The 19,018-nt window shown below is 42.4% G+C and overlaps 2 long non-coding RNA genes across 2 annotated transcripts in view; one reads left to right on the forward strand and one right to left on the reverse strand.

The window, feature by feature from the left end:
* Window positions 1-19,018, forward strand: part of LOC115802518 (uncharacterized) — a 110,392-nt gene that overhangs the window by 85,013 nt on the left and 6,361 nt on the right. The window contains exon 5 of the long non-coding RNA XR_016390867.1: window positions 16,675-19,018. This exon is cut by the window's right edge and continues 6,361 nt beyond it. This is a non-coding gene — a long non-coding RNA (uncharacterized LOC115802518). The remainder of the gene's footprint in view (window positions 1-16,674) is intronic.
* The window catches only part of LOC111179356 (uncharacterized), a 181,830-nt gene continuing 162,812 nt past the window's right edge, over window positions 1-19,018 (reverse strand). Inside the window, exon 5 of the long non-coding RNA XR_016390870.1 lies at window positions 1-19,018. This exon is cut by the window's right edge and continues 14,177 nt beyond it. This is a non-coding gene — a long non-coding RNA (uncharacterized LOC111179356).

A 19,018-nucleotide genomic window follows, 5' to 3' on the forward strand; every position in this document is an offset into this window, starting at 1 on the left:
AGTTACATGTGCCCCTCATCTTTCCCTAAGCCCAAGCATGTTGTGCTATGCTGGTCCATACTAGAATATATGTAGAATTACAAGATAAAATACAAATGCCCGGTAAAATATGAATTTCAGTTAAACAACAAATATGTTCTGGGATAAGTATATCCCAGATACTGCATGGGACATACTCATACAAAAAAAGTATCCATCTAATCTGGCATATTGTTTACTCCTTTTGCCTGAAATCCTCTGCCCTACAGAGTCTTGGGAAGGGGGGAACCTCCTCATCCTCCAAAACCAGATCAAAATGAACTTTTTACGGACAGCTTTCTCTAATTTCGGAAATAGTCACTGTCTCCTCAGGGGCACCGTGCCCTGGGTTCTGCTCAGTTAGAGTACCACTGTTAGTGGTATAATATGTTATCAGGAATGGCTTCAATGATGGGATCACCAGGAACCACATGGAAAGGAGGGGTCTGTACTTTCCTTCACACATTTATTCATGCACATGTTCATTCATTCCATAACATGTACTCAGCACCTTCTCCATGTCCAGCACATGTTGGGTGCAGGGTTCACACATCAGTAAATAAGACAGTTATATTGTCTGGCATAGTAGGGCTTACAGCCCCATGGATCAGGAAGGTATTGGAAAATAAATGAATAATTGATTTTAAGTTATGATCAGTCCTACAGAGGAACAAACTAGGCACTTCAATAAGGACATGGGCATTCATCCCAGGGTCACAGGATGGTTCAACATATGCAAATCAATCAATGTGATATACCACATCAACAAAAGAAAAGATAAAAATAACATGATCATCTCTACAGATGTAGAAAAAGCATTTGATAAAATTCAACATCCATTTATGATAAAAACACAAAAGTGGGTAGAGGGAACATATCTCAACATAATAAAAGCTATTTATGACAAACCCACAGCCAATGTAATACTCAACAGTGTAAAGATGAAAGCCTTCCCACTAAAATCTGGAACAAGACAAGGATGCCTACTCTCACCATTTCTCCTCAACATAGTATTGGAAGTCCTAGCCACAGCAATCAGACAAGAAAAAGAAAAGGTACCCAAATTGGAAGGAAAGAGGTAAAATTGTTACCATATGCAGATTATATAGAAAACCCTAAGGACTCCACACAAAAACTACTAGAACTGATAAATCAATTCAGCAAGGTAGCAGGATACAAGATTAACATACAGAAATCAGTTGCATTTCTTTACACTAACAAAGACATATCAGAAAGGGAATGTAAACAAACAATCCCTTTTTTTAAATCTTTACTGGAGTATAATTGCTTCACAATACTGTGTTAGTTTCTGTTGTACACCAAAGTGAATCAGCCATAGGCATACATATGTCCCCATATCCCCTCCCTCTTGAGCCTCCCTCCCAGCCTCCCTATCCCACCCATCTAGGTCATTGCAAAGCACTGAGCTGATCTCCCTGTGCTATACTGCTGCTTCCCACTAGCTATTTTACATTCGGTAGTGTATAAATGTTGATGCTACTCTCACTTCACCCCAGCTTCCCCCTCCCACCCCATGTCCTCAAGTCCATTCTCTATGTCTACATCTTTATTCCTGCTTGCAAGTAGGTTCATCAGTACCATTTTTTTTTTTTTTTAGATTCCATACATATGTGTTAGCATACAGTATTTGTTTTTCTCTTTCTGACTTACTTCACTCTGTATGACAGGCTCTAGGTCCATCCACCTCACTGCAAACAACTCAATTTCACTTCTTATGGCTGAGTAATATTCCATTGCATATATGTGCCACATCTTCTTTGTCCATTCATCTGTCGATGGACATTTAGGTTGGTTCCATGTCCTGGCTATTGTAAATACTGTTGCAATGAACGTCGTGGTACATGTCTCTTTTTGAATTATGGTTTTCTCAGGGTATATGCCCAGTAGTGGGATTGCCAAGTCATATGGTAGTTCTATTTTTAGTTTTTTGAGGAACCTCCATACTGTTTTCCATAGTGGTTGTATCAATTTACATTCCCACCAACATCGCAGGAGATTTCCCTTTTCACCACCTCCTTTCCAGCATTTATTGTTTCTAGATATTTTGTTAATGGCCATTCTGACTGGCATGAGGTGATACCTCATTGTAGTTTTGATCTGCATTTCTCTGTTGAGCATCTTTTCATGTGCCTCTTGGCCATCTGTATGTCTTCTTTGGTGAAAAGTCTATTTAGGTCTTCTGCCCATTTTTTAATTGGATTTTTTTTTGATATTGAGCTCCATGAGCTGTCTGTATATTTTGGAGATTAATCCTTTGTTGTTTCATTTGCAAATATTTTCTCCCATTCTGAGGGTTGTCTTTTTGTCTTGTTTATGGATTCCTTTGCTGTGCAAAAGCTTTTAAGTTTAATTAAACCCCATTTATTTATTTTTGTTTTTATTTTCATTACTTTAGGAGGCGGGTCAAAAAAGGTCTTGCTGTGGTTTATGTCAAAGAGTGTTTTTCCTATGTTTTCCTCTTAGAGTTTTATAGTGTCTGATCTTACATTTAGGTCTTTAATCCATTTGGAGTTTATTTTTGTATATGGTGTTAGGTAGTGTTCTAATTTCATTCTTTTACATGTAGCTGTCCAGTTTTCCCAGCACCACTAAAGAGGTTGTCTTTTCTCCATTATATGTTCTTGCCTCCTTTGTCATAAATGAGGTGACCATATGTGCGTAGGTTTATCTCTGGGCATTCTATCCTGTACCATTTATCTATATTTCTGTTTTTGTGCCAATACCATACTGTCTTGATTACTGTAGCTTTGTAGTATAGTTTGAAGTCAGGGAGCCTGATTCCTCCAACTCCGTTGTTCTTTCTCAGGATCTCTTGGCTATTCTGGGTCTTTTGTGTTGCCATATAAACTGTAAATTTTTTTGTTCTAATTCTGTGAAGAATGCCACTGGTAGTTTGATAGGGATTGCACTGAATCTGTAAATTGCTTTGGGTAGTATAGTCATTTTCACAATATTGATTCTTCCAATCCAAGAACATAGTATATTTCTCCATCTGTTTATGTCATCTTTGATTTCCTTCATCAGTGTTTTATGGTTTTTTGAGTACAAGTCTTTCACCTCCTTAGGGAGGTTTATTCCTAGGTATTTTATTCTTTTTGTTGCAGTGGTAAATGGGAGTGTTTCCTTAATTTGTCTTTCTGATTTTTCGTTGTTGGTGTATAGGAATGCCAGAGACTTCTGTGCATTAATTTTGTATCCTGCAACCTTACCAAATTCATTGATTAGTTCTAGTAGTTTTCTGGTGGCATCTTTAGGATTTTCTACGTATAGTATCATGTCATCCGCAAACGGTGACAGTTTTACTTCTTCTTTTCCAATTTGTATTCCTTTTATTTCTTTTTCTTCTGTGATTGCTGTGGCTAGGACTTCCAAAACTATGTTGAATAAGAGTGGACATCCTTGTCTTTTTCCTGATCTTACTGGAAATGCTTTCAGTTTTTCACCATTGCGTATGATGCTTGCTGTGGGTTTGTCATATATGGCCTTTGTTGGGTTGAGGTGGGTTCCCTCTATACCCATTTTCTGGAGAGGGATGGGCGTTCTCATCAAAAAAATTTAGGAATAAACCTCACCAAGGAGGTGAAAGACTTACATGCAGAGAGCTACAAAACATTAATAAGGGAAACTAAAAATGATTCAAAGAAATGTAAAGATATCCCATGCTCTTGGATTGGAAGAATTAATAGTGTTGAAATGGCCATACTACCCAAAGCAATCTACAGATTTAATGCAATCCCTATCAAATTACCCATGCCATTTTTTATAGAACTAGAACAAATAATCCTAAAATTTATATGGAACCATAAAAGACCCAGAATTGCCAAAGCAATCCTGAGGTGGGGGGGGGAAAGCAGGGCACATAAGCCTCCCAGACTTCAGACAATACTACAAAGCTACAGTAATCAAAACAGCATGGTATTGGCACAAAAACAGACAAACGGATCAATGGAACAGAATACAGTGCCCAGAAATAAACCTACACACCTATGGACCATTAATCTTCAACAAAAGGGGCAAGAATATACAATGGGGAAAAGACAATCTCTTAAGCAAGTGGTATCGGACAACTGCATGTAAATCAATGCAGTTAGAACACATGATCACACCGTGCCAAAAATAAAGTCAAAATGGCTTAAAGACTTAAATATAAAACAAGACACCATAAAACTCCTAGAAGAGAACATAGGCAAAACATTCTCTGACATAAATCATACCAATGTTTTCTTAGGTCTGACTCCAAAGGCAATAGAAATAAAAGCAAAAATAAACATTTTTGACCCTTGCTTTCCCTATCTGTAACAGGACCTTTGGACTTCCATCTGACACTTTTCCATCCAGGAAGAATGGTGTCCCACTGTTTACATGCCCCCACTGTAAAGAAAGTTATCAGAGAGGTATTTTAAATTCTCAGAACCCCCATCCTCACTGGAAGGGGCTTTGGTCTAAAGAAGAGCTGAAATATAACTTAGCAAACTTTACCAAGTAGTATTTTGGCTTTTAAATTAAATATCAACACTGGATTTCCACTGGTAATCTGGCCCAGGCTTCTGGAGAGCAACATCTGATCAACAACACAGGTCAGACCCCCAGGATGGGGCACAAGAGAAACTACCTTCAGGACCTGGGAGGATGGCTTTGCATCATCATAAAGGAGAAAGTGATGGAGGAAAGAATGATGCTGTCCACACTCCCTTCCCCACAGTCTACCCTCTTCATCCAGGGGAGACCCAGCACTGAGGATCTTACAGGCATCTTCTGTTGAGGACCTAACCCACAGGCACCAAGATATTAACTCCCAAAGCAGGGGGAGGAAAAGAAGGAAGGGTTTGGGAGGATCTCCTTTCCTGCTTTTTTCTTCTTGGCTGGGATTTTTTGAACCTCAAAGTCCATATGCCTTATCTCAGGACGCTATGGTCTCCAAAATTTCCCCTAATGTATTTAAAGTTTGAAAGCCTATTGCTCCTCTTCTCTTTCGCAGCCCACCCCACCCCCAACATACCTTACACTGCAATCAAACCTAAATACCCTTTGCTCAAAAACTCTCTCCCCATTTTTATTTTCAGCTCCCAAATGGCAAAATTCTTAGCACCCATCCTAGGCCTCAAGGTCTTCTGGCCTACCCTACTCTTCCTCTGCACTAGTGGGAAGGTCCATACCCTGCCCTGAGCATCCGCTGCCCTGCATCTGGACCTTTCTCACATCCTGGCTGTTGTCCACCACATGCTAAGGTCAATTACATCCCACCATAGCGATCAGCTCCTTTAAAAGCCAGGAATACCAGTTCTCCCTCTTTGAATGCCCCGCAGGGTCAACCTCCATTGTCGTACGAAGGAGAGAAAAGAGGCAGAGGGCAATACTAACTAGCATCTCATCTCATTTTAATTTTTATTTATTTGTTTTCATAAATTTATTTATTGGCTGCACTGGGTCTTCATTGCCGCACACAGACTTTCTCTAGTTGTGGTGAGCGAGGGCTACTCTTTGTTGCGGTGCACGGGCTTCTCATTGCGGTGGCTTCTCTTGTTGCAGAGCACTGGCTCTAGGCACGCAGGTTCTAGAGCGCAGGCTCAGTAGTTGTGGCGCACAGGCTTAGTTGCTCCACGACATGTGGGATCTACCCAGACCAGGGCTCGAACCTGTGTCCCCTGCATTGGCTCGCAGATTCTTAACCACTGTGCCGCCAGGGAAGTCCCGCATCTCATTTTTACAACCCTGCATGATAATTCTACTATCCACAATTTTCAGATGAGAAAACCGAGGCTCACAGAGGTTAAGCAAAAACCCCAATCCCCTAAGTCCTAAGCGTCCAAGCCCATCTAATTCTAAAACTGGTGTCTCCCCAGCCCCCATTCAAGGCCACCCAAACAAAGCTACTTCGCTTTTTAAAACTATCTGCCTCCCTTCCCCATCCGTTACACACTCTTCTCCTGCACTTACTGCAAAGATCATCTGTACCACATCTCACAGCTTCCCCCAGCCCTTCCCTGAAATCTGGCGTTTAATGGGAGTGAGCTAGCTAAGCCTCCTGCAAACACTACAGGACTGTAGGGACTGTTTGGTTTCCAAGGGACCAGCTTGGAGCAGAAGCACCAGAGTGTCGTACATCTGCCACAAGAGCGATGAGACATTTTGGTCTTCACTTGTTTGCAGATCTCATCTGTAACGTTTCTCAGAGAAAGCAAATGTTACAGTCACCAGCAAAAAAAAAATCATTTTACCCCGCTCTGCTGGTCAGAAGTGGTTACCGAGAGTAAGAAGTCTCCTTCTAGTTGACTACTGCCAAAAAATAAAGTCTCCTTTGCAAAGGCTGAGAGACTTTTTGTGATCAGGCCCCTGGTCTCTTCTCTCTGCTGTTCCAGTCCACCCACAGCTGGGCTCTGACCACACAGAGGGCTGAGACTGCCCCCATCCCAGGACCTTAACATGAAATTAAGGCTACACTCCTGGTGGTGTTCTTTCCTCTACCTAGAATCTATTCCTGTCTATGTCTCCTTGTGAGCTTCTTCTCAACCTCTAAAATGTATCTCACCAACAACCCTCTCCTGCACCTTCTCGGAATCCTTGTGACTTTGTTAGCAGAATGAATCACTTTCAAAAGCGATGAGAACACAGCACCTTGTACAAGCCTCTAACCATCATTCATACAACAGCCATATATGCGTCACCCGCTTTGTACCAGGCGCTGTGTCCGGCCCTGGGGATACAGCAATGGATCAAAGAAGTTAAACCCCTTTCTTCGTGGGATTTACGATTGCCTCACCATATGAGGCTCCTCCAGTGCACTGTCGGTGTCTGCACCAAAGAACACTTAATTCCCATCTTTATTTCTCCAAGACAAAGCACGGTGCCCAGCACTTGGTAAACGTTCAACCATTGTCTTTATGTTCAACTGGGGAAGACACATGTCATGACTAACGCTCACCAGGAAGTCAGGATGCCTGGCTCTGCCCCCAAACAACCTGCATGATCTGAGACCAAAACCAGTTCCCATTCTCAGAAATAATTCCCTTTCTGAAATTGAGAGCCAGGGAGGAGATGCTCTTAGGGGTTACTCAGGGCAATACACTTCCAATGAACTACATAATCCACAGTGTGTTTTTCATAGGAGAGAGAAATAAAATACAAAGCTCTGGGCAGATCCTAACTGGATTTGGAGTCAGAATTACCAGGAAGTCTCAAGATCTTAGTCAGTTCCTTCTGATCCTAAGCCCAGGGCCTGCTGGCAACCTGATAGCCCATCTTCAAATCAATCCCATTGATGTTGCTCTGAAACAAAGCCACTTCCCAACAGACCACAGCTCGGAGGTGCTTACATACAGACACAGGTCTGTATCTCTATGCAGAGACAGAGGGTGTATGAGGCATGTCCAGAAGGGTTGACCCTTTCTGTGTTAATAGTGTGACAGCGACCTTTCTTCCTGACACAAAATAGTTCTACATGTGGTGTGAAGGAGAACTTGAAACCTCACCAATCCATCCTCCAGATGCAGACAGTTTCTCTCACAAAATAGGGGAGACAAAGGCATTTTGGTGGATTTTATGAACAGAATGGGGAAAACCCCTTAGGTTCTTTTTTCATCACCTAGAAATGTCAGTCATTGTGACCTAAAGATGGTTAATGACCGGAGGAATGGAACCATTTCATCACTATGTCTTAGGTCTTTGTATGGAAGGCCTCCTTTCAGGGTTGAAAAGAGGAAGAATGTCCAAGTGGGGAGGAGTGACTGGACCTCCCAGTGTGAAACCCATCCCCTGATAATCACCCCCAAGAGACTTCTCACCACCTCCTGCTGCCAAGTCTACACTGGCCTCTGGGGGCGCTGTTTCCCCTGTAAACTTGCTAGCCCCAGTATGGGCACAGGACCCTGCCCTTAATTCTTTGTGCCACAACTGAAACAAAAGCTGGAACCTCCGACTCAGATTGATTAAAGACCTAGGAAAAACAAAAGAGAAATCAACTCAGAGGATCGTGTAAAAGTTGAAAATCACATCACTCAACTTAGCAGATTTGACTTGATCTCTGGACGCTGGGGCATCTCCATTCTAGCCGTGGATTGGCCTCCATGAAATCACACCACCTGGGAGCCCACAGCCTGAGGCTTGTCCTCTCGGCATTCCAGGCACAAGAGAATGAACCTCAGAAAAAAAGGCAAGAAAGCGTTCCCCTGTGCTGTTAAAGTCTTGCTTAGCAAGATCCAGTTTTCTAAGGAACAGAATCTCTGGCTGGGGGCCTGCCTCCTGTAGAAGGGACCTCAGTTCTACTTTATGGCCTCAGGGTTGATCAGGTGAAAATTTAGCTCAATAAGGCCAACATCCTCCTTCCTGACAAGTGATAGATTCGTGTGGTTTCAGAAGAGTTGGAGTTTGCTGTTTGTACATCCAACTGCTTGTTGGACATTTCTTCCAGCTCCTCAAAGGCAACTCAGGATCACCTTCCTCCTGGACCCCCAGACTGCCCCTCCTCTCACATCCCCCATTTCAGACCAGCACCAGACACCCCGCAGGCAAACATATAAGCTCTCTGCATTCTTTCCCTCAACCTTTCCATGTCCCCTCTTCACCAAGCCCTGGTGACATTATCCTGACAAGTCCCAGCTGCCCTTACTGTCCACCTCCACAGTTTTGTCCTCTTTCAGACCACTGTCTCCTCTTCCCCCGAATAGCTGGAACATCCTCCTAACTGGTCCTCTTTACCCTGGATCCCTCCTTTACCAAGCACATGGCTCTTGGGATACAGTTCCCTGAAAACAGCTCAAGTCTTGTTATTCCTCTGCCTCAAAACCTCCAGAAGCTTCCCATTGCCATAAAAACAAGGATTTTATTCTCAAGGGTTTTAGCGAGTGTTCCACAGGCTAAGTATAATACAAAAAGAGATTTTCTGAAAAATACATCTGGGAAACTAGGTTAATACACTTGAAAAATGTGTTTAAATGCAGGACTTCTCAGTGCTTTTGATAAGTAAATTGATAAGTGTATTGAAGTTCCATGGGTGTAATATATTGGGCAAATTCCAAAAATTATTTTATCAACAAGTATTTTAGCAGTATTCCGTGGTACTGTATTTAAAAATTCTTGTGTGTAATATGAAGCACAAAGCCTATATTCTGGCATTTAATGTACTGTGTAATTTAACTCCATTTTTGTTTCTTCAATTTCATCCACGAACAATGCTTAGCTTATTGGGTTGTTTTGTTTTTTCTTTTTTTTTTTTAACATCTTTATTGGAGTATAATTGCTTTACAATGGTGTATTAGTTTCTGCTTTATAACAAAGTGAATCAGTTATACATATACATATGTTCCCATATCTCTTCCCTCTTGCGTCTCCCCCCCTCCCCCCTCCCTATCCCACCCCTCTAGGTGGTCACAAAGCACCGAGCTGATCTCCCTGTGCTATGCGGCTGCTTCCCACTAGCTAGCTATTTTACGTTTGTAGTGTATATATGTCCATGCCACTCTCTCACTTTGTCACAGCTCACCCTTCCCCCTCCCCATATCCTCAAGTCCATTCTCTAGTAGGTCTGTGTCTTCATTCCCATCTTACCCCTAGGTTCTTCATGACCTTTTTTTTTGGGGGGGGGGGTTAATTATAAAATAAATGCATTTTTTATGAAGTTAAATAAGAAACTTTGTTAAGAATTTTAAATTGCTTTTTTCTTCAAACTAGTGCCTTAAGATAACAAAACGATATCATTTTTATCATTCTGTTTCTCTCTTTTGCTATGCTTATAGACACAGAGACAAAGATATACAGGCTTCCTTATTCTTCTTCCTTCTTTTTTCTTTTCACTAAAATAATCGTAATATTTCATACATTATTCTGCAGCTTCTTTTTATGTCATTGACAGTGTTTTCCTGGACATCTTTCCCGACTAATGCACATTGATCTTTATCATTCACTGAAGGAGCTTTGTGATCCACTACAGTACAAATGCACCAAAACACCACAGTTTCTTCAATCATTCCCCTATTAATGGACTGCTAGCATTCTAGTTGTTTCCAGGATATTTATTTTTATTTTTTGTTTGTTTAACACATGCAATGCTACAATAAACATTCATAATTAAATACTTTCATTTTATTTCTGAAGGATTAGTGCCCCAAAAGTTGACCAAACTCATTTTTTTTTTAAACCAAAAACTCATATTATTCACTTTTAGTAGCTCTTGGGTGTGATGAAAACCTACTGAAATGGTCAAGGGGAGATTCTAAACCCCTGGCTGGTGCCCATTATTCTAAATGCCAGATAAAATGACCTTCTGCCCTTTTGAAGTCAACTCTTAGGATGCCTTTCTGGACACGGTGGGCAGATGGTCAGCCTCCTGGTTCATCACAGGACACTGGTCCCCAACCACCTCCTTCCTGCCTTTATTCACGCTCCACGATGATCCCTCCTAAGCTGGGTCTCAGTGACGCCTTCATTTAGAGACGAACCGAAAGACATCGACCATGTGACCACAGCAGGAGATGAGGCACAAGAGCACATGACTCAAAGACTGCTGTGCCCACAAAGTCACGAGAAGGACTCAGGAGGGAGCAGAGCTGACATGGGGACGGGGGGTGCTCCCAACCGCTAGAGAGGCTGTGCATTGCACACGTGAACTCCGCCTGGAAACTGAATTCCAGTGGACCCTGTTCAGGGGAGTCACTTCTGGGAGACTTCAACCTTCCTTCGTCTCCTCCTCACCGTCTCTCCCCTTTGGAACCCATCCTGCTGACCAAGCTGCAAATGATCCTACAAGTTACTCACACATTTTGTTCTCCTGGCCTCAGTTTCATCAACCATAATCTGGGAAGCATAGTAACACAGGGATGTGAAGATTTAATAAGTATAATTTATTTCCTTTTAAATCGATGTCCAGATGTAGACAGATGATACAGACATAAGTATTATACGTATAAAGTGCTTAAAACAATGGCCCATGGCAATCTCCCAGGGAGCCTTAGCTCTTACTATTGGCTACATGCTCAGCACCAGGCCAGGTCTCCCTGGAACACTCCAGCCCAAGACACCATGGACCACTCTTTGTTCCCTGCACATGGCATGATGCCAAACCCCTGCACCTTTGCCCATGTCCCTGCCTCCCCTCAGACTAACCCTCCCCCAGTCCAATGCCTGCTTGCCCAAGTCCTTCTCCTCTTCAAAAGCTCACTTCAAATCAGCTCACTTCTGAAGCTAGAGCCCTCCTATGGGCACGTGTCCACACACCTCACCAATTCGTCATCACCTGTGCCAGAGCCCACATTTTAATCTGAAATGCAGTGTCTGATCCAACTGAAATGGAATACAGGGAAGGTCGAATCCTATTAAGTCATCAGACCATAAAGCAGAAAGGTATAAAGTTGACAAATTGCTTCTCCCAGAGGCAGCAGCTGTGAGACACGCAGCAAGGCTGGGCTCTGACCCAGGAAAGGGCCAACAGATGGTCACTCCTTTTTCCCAGAGCCTGGTCTCAAGGTGCAACATCCTTTCCCAGTCGAGGGGGCTTAAGTGTTTAATGAGTGTTTAGCACGGTTCCTTGTATTTTATTCAAATAGAGTCTGGGTGTACCAGGTCAGGTCAGCCTACCGGATAGTAAGTCCACAGTAACTCCTTAAAAAAGGATTTCTGCTGGTGTGCACCAAGTTACAATTGTACAAGTCCCACCATCCTGTCCTTTCCCTCCCAGACAGTCCTGGGAGGAGCTGAGGGTGTCAGTCATATGTTCCTGAGTTCTCGTGGCTCCACTGGAGTATACACCCTACTCCTTCTTTTATGCTCTGTCAGCCACCAAGGTGACTGTGTCCAGGAGGGGGGAGGTTAAGGAGGGAGGAAAATAGTGCGTACATTTTATCTACATTATCCCCCAGAATTCTCCCTACAACCATGTAATGTCCGTATTGTGGCCCCCATTGTAAAAATAAACAAAGAGAGGTCCAGCGAGGATAGTCACTTATCCAAGGTCAAGCAGGTCAAGCAGCTAGTAAAAAGTTAAGTTGGATTCAAGGTTGAATCTTCCTGATTAAAGATAACTTTTAGTCCATCACATAACACACTTCTCTTGCTTCCTCCAAAGCCCCTACTCTAGTCCACAACTGCCTTCCTGAAATATAAAAAGCAGCAACCTCCCTCTAAAAAGTGTGCTTTACTTGTTCCTAAGTTTCCGTTCCATTCTAGGACCTTTCTATGGACTTTACAACTTTCTACAAACAGCCTGCTAAGAGTTCTGTAAACAAAGCTATGCTGCTGGCCTCTGGCCTCAGTATTTCTCCAGGGCACCTGCCCATTCGACCCAGACAGTTCGTGCTCTTAGACACTGCTATGCTGACGCCCACCCCCTACCCACCTCAGCTCTTAAACGTGGTTCCCAGTTCTCAGTTCAGACCCCTTGGTCTGATGGGCTATTAGGAAAAAAGCTTTAAAAAAGCTTAGAAAAAGCTCTGAACTGCAACTGTTCTTTGCTCAAATAGAATTTTGAAATGGGACTCATAGACCGTAGGTAAGGGACCCTTTTTCCTTCTACTTAAGCATGCTAGTGAACCTCTGTAAGTCTCAGTTTCCTCACCTGTCAAAGGGATAGTAATTGTTCCTCTTTCCTTGGACATAAAAGGTCAGTCCTGTCCTATGCATATAAAGTGCTCAGAGTAGTAACTAGCACAGAATGAAAGCTCAGTAGACGTTAGCCCCATCCTTCTCCTCGTCAGCCACTCTGCCACTGGGGTTCAGATCTTTCTAGGGAGTCTATATTCCTCATGCGAAGGCTCTCATGGCAACACATCCCGCTAACTCTCCAAACACTGGAATCCACTGGGTTGGGGAAACTTTTTTTTTTTCCCCTCAAATAACGTAGAGACAGAATTAGGGCCACCACTCTACTGACTGGGTCTTCCCCCCTTCCTCCTTCCTCAGCTGCAGTTAGTTAGAACCATTGGCAACCGCATCCATCCTTAACGTCCATACTCATTAACTGGTTATTTGAATAGATTGTTTAACTCTACCCAGGAGATTCCAAATCCTGACTTCTTTCAGGAGCATATTTTAATTTTCAAAGCATAAAATTAATAATAAAGAATAGTATTATAAGTATTACAAATAAATCCAAAACAGATCCCAGAATTACAATGGAAGTATTTGCATAGTGCCGTGGAAGCAGAGGGGAGCGTTAGCGCCGTTCTCTCTGAAAAAAGACTAACCTGATGCCGTTCTACTCTCGGAACATGCCTCCCTCCTTCAAGTTGTGGCTCAAACTTCAGCTCCTTCGGGAAGCCATTCCAACGAACAATTTAAAATTTCAGGAAAATATAGCAAATTCCAAGGACTGAAAACAGGGTTACTGGGCTCCATCTAAACTTCCTCCTGACAGGTTGGGGAATACAGTTTGATCTGGGAAGTAACTAGATTTGGAATCTGCTGAGCCACACAAAAATAGGTGTTTCCCAGAAGTTCTCTTGAGCATGAGGAAGAGGAGGAATCTAGGAAACTCTTCCACCTTTTTGGCTGAAGCTTCTCAACATTTGGGAGGTTCTTACCCCAATCAGTCGTCTTGGGAATTTCCAAGCAGACCACACTGTGATGTACCCCTCCTTCCACTGTAGGTCTTTTCATTTTGTGGGTGGAGGGTGGAGAGTGGGGAGTGGGTTTTTTTTCTGGGGAAAGCTCTGAAAAAGGCTTGTCATTTGTAATCTGTTAAGTCAATTATCACATTCAACTAATGATTAGATACAAGAATAATTAGCAACCATTTCACCCAAGGGGCTGCTTTTCTTCAGAGAGCAACAAGGGGCTGCTTAATTTTTCTAAATGTTTTGCTATTAGTGCTTCATTTAATGCCAGAAGGCATCAAGAACAATCCCATTCCCCTTCTCACCTACACCATTCCCATGACTGCACAGGCACGAGAATTCAGTGACAGAGATGGGGGAAGGCACTGATCTTTGCTTAGTCAAACCTTCAACTTTCCTAATTGGATTTAGGAAGACATGATTATTTTCATTCATTGTTCTCTCTACCGAATGTAAAAGGAGAGAGTCAGGACTCATGTCAGAGTTCCAGCTTTTCACACGATGGATCTAAACAATATTGCCTCTTATGAGCAAGTCTGGTTCTGTAGCACAAGCTCTGGTTATGAATGAATGATGACTCCTTCCCCCAGTCAGACAGTGACTCCGAGATTTGCATATCCAACCAAAATCTGTATCCTGAGAATCAGTTATCACTGAACACCCCAGTGCACCAAGGCGTAAATTCATCATCTCCCTCCCCATATCTTCTTCCCTCTGTGCTCCCATACTGGTGAAGAAGCCACCCAGCCTTGCACTTCAGGAACCTGTGCACCATCTTGCAATTCTCCTCCCCCTCATCTCCAAGTCTTACTGAGTCTATCTTCTTATAATCAATAATACCATCTTTTCTCCGCCCCGACCTCTATGACACGGCTCAGCTCCTTATCACTTCATGTATGAATTTCTTGAATATCTCCTGCATGTGCCCCACCCCCAAGCTTGACCTGCCCCCTAAACTTTCCCTACTGCCCTAGTAATCTTTCTCCAATGTAAATCTCATTAAGTCACTACATTCTTTCCCTTATTGCTCATTTCCCTTCAGGATCGATTTCAAGTTTCTTACACTTCCTGAAGAGCCTCCATCCTCTGTATCTGGTCCTCCTCCTGGCCCCTGCCCTAAATGCACTCTATAATCTGTGGAAATATTTACATCCCTTCATCATGAACATTCTTTTATGACTGTGATTTAGTGTCCCTGTGGCACATGGCATAGAGAATGATTGGGTTTTATCTCTCAATCTGAGAATCACTGTCTTTTAGCAAGTGACATTAACTCGTTCATAGAATTGGACATAAGTGTCCAAGTGTATATTAGTAATTACAATGCTGTGAATGAGTTAATTCAGTCTCTGTTTGCTGCTCTTTCTGGTTATTTCCTTATTCTTTGTTTCTTCTCTGACTTCTCTTGAATTGATTGAGGTTCTTCTGCCCTGCTTCCCCGACCTGAATATTTAGTGGCTTAGGGATTGTACTCTAGGTCTATTTTTATAATTGTTACTTTACTCTTTTGATAAACGTACTTGAACATGGATTATTCAGGACAATTTTAAGGACAATCAGCATGTATATTCTCCCTATAACAAGAGTCTCAGCATGCTTTAAATTCCATCTGCCCCTTTATGCAGCACAAGCATGTTGCATTTGGAATCAGCTGAAGTATTTTAGTTAGAAAATTAATTTTTTTAAACATCAAAATAAGGTTTTTCCTGGTTTATTTGTTCACAGTTGTTTCTTTTTTGTCTTTTTTTTTTTTTTTTCTTTTTGCGGTATGCAGGCCTCTCACTGCTGTGGCCTCTCCCGTTGCGGAGCACAGGCTCCGGACGCGCAGGCTCAGCGGCCATGGCTCACGGGCCCAGCTGCTCCGCGGCATGTGGGACCTTCCCGGACTGGGGCACGAACCCATGTCCCCTGCATCGGCAGGCGGACTCTCAACCACTGTGCCACCAGGGAAGCCCCACAATTGTTTCTTTTATCCTACTTCTTCTTGGATGTTTCCCCCCCCCCGGCTCATAATTCTTTTCAAGGGATCTGCACATGGCAAATTTTCTAAATCTTTGCATATCAGAAAATCTGTGGATTTTACCCTTCAGCTTGAATAAACTTGATTAGATATAGCAATCCAGATTCAAAGTTAATTGTCTCCCTGACGTTTGAAAATATTGCCCCATTATCTGGTGTATCAATAGCTGCTGCTGAGAAGTCTGGTGTCAACCTGATTCACATCCCTTTATAGGTAATCAGCCCACCCAGCCCACTGTACCTCACTCCAGAAGCTTTTGGAATTTCCTTTAATGACCTAAAATTTCACCATATAGTGTCTTATATGGATTTAATTTTTCATTTATTTGTTCTGCTTGACATCTAAGATTTGCCTTTCTGTCTAAGAAATTATTAGATTCTTAAATCCTATGAAATCACCTTCTATTATGTGTTTTACATATTGCTGGGTACATTCTGCTCTTCAACTCATGTGCTGCTGTTTCTTCTTTCAACAATGTACTTTTTAATATCTTGCATCTCTAGTTATTCTGTCTGGGATTATTAAGAGCTGCCAAATTGAGTTCTAAAAAGTGTTCTTATTAAGTGGAAAAATCATGCTAAAATGAGTTATTATCTGGATTGAATAGCTTTGAAACAAATGTGCCCAATTTCATAAATCTAGTTTTCACTCTAGAAGTTTGTGACAGACCTGAGAAATTCAGGATTTTAAATCCTCAGATGGAGTAAGAGAAGGCAAGGAAAAGCATAGCTCTGGACAAATAACTGGCCACATACTTCTGTGGTGGTCTTTCAAAGACCAATCACACCCTTGAAATCAAGGTACCTCTGGTGGTAGTGAAACTGCAGGACCCTGTGGGGCTCCTGGGCACAAAAGCCTTTCTATGTCCCCCATTTCTTGTTTGTAGGGAATAGGCTCCAGCCTCCATGACCTTCCCTGAGTTCCAAAGGGCAGGTTCAAACAGTTGCTAATCAGGGAAGGAAGGGACTCCAAGACAAGGGAGGACCAGTCAAAAAACAACAGTGCAGCCTTGGGACAGGGTCCTGGTTCCACCTCAAGGGATACACATAACAATATCTTTGCGCTCTTCTACAGAACTAAAACCCTCAAGAAATGGAAGACGTTAACTACTTGATGAAGCATTCTTCATTCCAGAGAAAAAGTCACGGTTTGATAACCCTGAGAACCTCAGAAGCTCATCAGGACACCACCTGAGGCCAGATTAAAGGAATGCAGGCCCTGCACACACCCCGATCTTTATTAGCAACTCCACCCTTGAACCATCGCTATAAAACCCCTCACCAAATTTCCCCAGGGTGGGACACACACTTTTGAGGGGCACAAGCCCTCTGTGTCCCCCTTTGCCTGGCAAAGCAATAATACTATTCTTTTCTACTTCACCCAGAACTCTGTCTCCAAGATTTGACTTGGTACTGGTGCACAGAGGCAGTCTGAGCATCAGTAGGTGTACAAAAGTAAACGACTTAAACACACCCTAACAAAACAAAAAAAAAGAGTGTCCCCATGGCATCTTTAATGCATCCACACCGCATCCATTTAAGTTGAATTAGTGCTTCCCAGTGCCACGTGATGCATATGAGCCAGGGAGAGCACGAATCCGTCTTCGCTTTTGGTATTCTGAGACCCTGGGGTATTTATATTCTCAGCTAAACTGTTTTATTGGCCTGGTGTATGCATTTAACACCTAGTTTCATACTGAAAACATGTAGATGGTGAATGACTTTGAGCTCCTTGAAAAAGCCATGAGCTCCAAATAACAAAGGCAGTGTGTTAGAAGATGTTGTTATTAACTCCCTAGACATCCTTCAGAGTGTCAAAAGCATCTTCCCAAGGAGCAGGGAGTCTAATATGGGTACAGATTCCCCAGATCTTGACATTCAATTTCAGGGTTTTAATTTACTCCAGACTCACACATCCTGTGTCCCATGAAAGACAACAGTCAACTGCAAGATCTCATCACCACCCTCCCCGCAGACTGTCTGAAACTCTGGGGACTCCAAGGGAAAGATAGAGAGATTCTGTCAGATCATTAGCACCCTATTTTCAGAGGTCTTCCGCAAGGTGGAAGTGGAAATACTTAACCTGAGTCTGTGATCAAGTCCCTCAGCTATCAAAGACATGCATCTGGAAAGTTTATTACATATTAAAAAAAAATCCACCTGTTATAGTACTGGCCTTCATAACCCTTTCTGGTCAAGGCATTACCCTTACCCTGATGAAACAGGAAAAGGTATAAACAAAGCCCCATGCTAGTTTTCTAACATAAAAGAAAGAGAAGGGAACTGATTAACTTAGTAAATCTAATGTTTACCACTTGGCTTCACTCTCTCTCTCTCTCTCTCTCACACACACACACACACACACACACACACACACACAATTATAGATATAGAGATAGTCACAGACACAGATATGGATGTTCATTTCCCCCAATATAACCCTTTGAGGTTGATGGATTATCTCATTACTGGATGCGCAAACTAAGGCACAGAGCAATAAAACCCCCTCGGGTAAGTGATAATGTATTCTCAGTTGTTATTTTTCCCAGTTGCTACTCAGGAACTAAATCTGTTGCATTCATCCCAGGATCCTTCTGCCTAGCAGAGAGTTTGGAACATAGTGGGTGGTCAGTGAAATGTGAACCCCTGTCTCTAAAGCCTGTCATCCTTCATTATCACTTGTATTACTGCCACATCAACACCAGCTCATTTACTCAGTGAAATTTCACTGACTACCTCATATGTGCCAGACCCTCTGTTAGGCAGAGTGATACAGGAATGAATGAAACAGAAATAGTCTCTGACCATCTAATGGGATAAATAATAAGAATTCATTATTAGCTGAGCGCTAAAAAAAAAAGGAAAAGGTTCCTGCAAAGGAGATGACCTTCAGAAGTGGGAGAAGAGTGGGTGGGTGATATCCCACCTTACATTAGATATCAGGGCTAGGGAAATCCTCTCTCTCAGGAGGTCATCATGACCGTTTGTCATAGCCACACACCTCAAACCACATGGTCAAGATTTGTTGCCTTTGGAGCACACACACACCAAATACTGCATTTCCTAGAATCTGGCATTGCCAAATTTAGCAAATTAAAACACGGGATTCCCAGTTAAGTTTGATTTTCAGATAAGCAATGACTTTTTACTGTAAGTATATCTCAAATATTACATGGGGTATACTTACACTAAAACATTTTTGTTATCTGAAATTCAGAATTAACTAGGTGTCTTACACTTTCTCAAACTTACTAGAGAATCATTCAATCATTTTAAAGGTAAATGGAATAAAATGTAGAAATAGAGGTTGGAGACCTCAATTTGATTGTTAATTACATATTTTAATTACTGAGAAGAGTTAACTTTCAAAGAAGAAAGCAATGTCTGCATAAGCTCTTTATCTGTCATGATGAATGCAG

This window comes from Delphinapterus leucas, chromosome 20 (genome assembly GCF_059928025.1).
Source record: "Delphinapterus leucas isolate spDelLeu-1000000601 "Yukka" chromosome 20, BTC_Dleu_Yukka2, whole genome shotgun sequence".
NCBI lineage: Eukaryota > Metazoa > Chordata > Mammalia > Artiodactyla > Monodontidae > Delphinapterus > Delphinapterus leucas.